Consider the following 1,058-nt stretch of genomic DNA (forward strand, 5'->3'; position numbering starts at 1 on the left):
GGGAGGAGGCGGAAACTTTTTTTTCTTATTCTCAATAAAAAAAAAGAAAAAGAAAAAAAAAACATTAATTGTGCCTTCTTTCACCCTTCCTTTGCCCTATCCTCCCAGCCCTCTCCTCTCTTTACCTTTCCTCCCTATAATATTTTGAATACAGTTTAAATTATTTTAAATAATATTTTAAAGTTGTCAATACTATCACCACATAACACATATATTTGTATGCTAATTCTATCTATATTTAAAACTACTAGATTAAAAGACATTTACTCACAAATGAGTAAATTTTTGTGGAAAAATTACAACTGTGTGCATTTATGCAAGGCTGTGTGATGTTTGAATGCATTTATAAAATATGGCCTAATTATATCAAGGTGTATACAGCAAATTCATCATTTTGCTTTCATTTTATTTGCGGAAGTAGGATTGTTACTTGGTCTGATATTTATATTTTAGTTTTTGAACAATGTCCACAGTTCTCTAAATGGCTATGCTAATCTACAGCCTCTAGCATGTGATAGTTTCCTTTGGCTGCTAGATTAGCTAGATTAGAGCTCTAGCCTGTTGAAGTTCTTTGAATTGACTATTTCATTCCAATTTTCTATCAAAATTATGTATCTCAAACTAATGTGTATGCATTTTGACAATTAGCAATGAATCTGTTGTAATAAAACATTTTTAAAAATGTTTAAAAAAAGAAATGAAATCAATAAAATAGAAACACAGAAAACAATACAAAGAATCAATGAAACAAAGAGCTCGTTCTTTGAGAAAATCAAGAAGATTGACAAACCCTTATCCAAACCAATCAAAATGTCGAGAGAGAACATCCAAATTAACAAAATCAGAAATGAAAAGGGGGACATAACTAAAGACACTGAGGAAATTTAGAGAATCATTAGATCCTACTACAAAAACCTGTACTCCACAAAATTGGAAAATGTAAAAGAAATGAACACTTTTTTTAGATAGATACCATATACCAAAATTGAATCAAGACCAGGTATGCAATTTAAAAAGACCTATAATCTACAAGGAGATAAAAGCTGTCATCAAAAACC

The sequence above is a fragment of the Alexandromys fortis genome, unplaced genomic scaffold (genome assembly GCF_014885135.2).
Source record: "Alexandromys fortis isolate MF-2015 unplaced genomic scaffold, M_Fortis_MF-2015_v1.1 scaffold_454, whole genome shotgun sequence".
NCBI classification, from domain to species: Eukaryota; Metazoa; Chordata; class Mammalia; order Rodentia; family Cricetidae; genus Alexandromys; species Alexandromys fortis.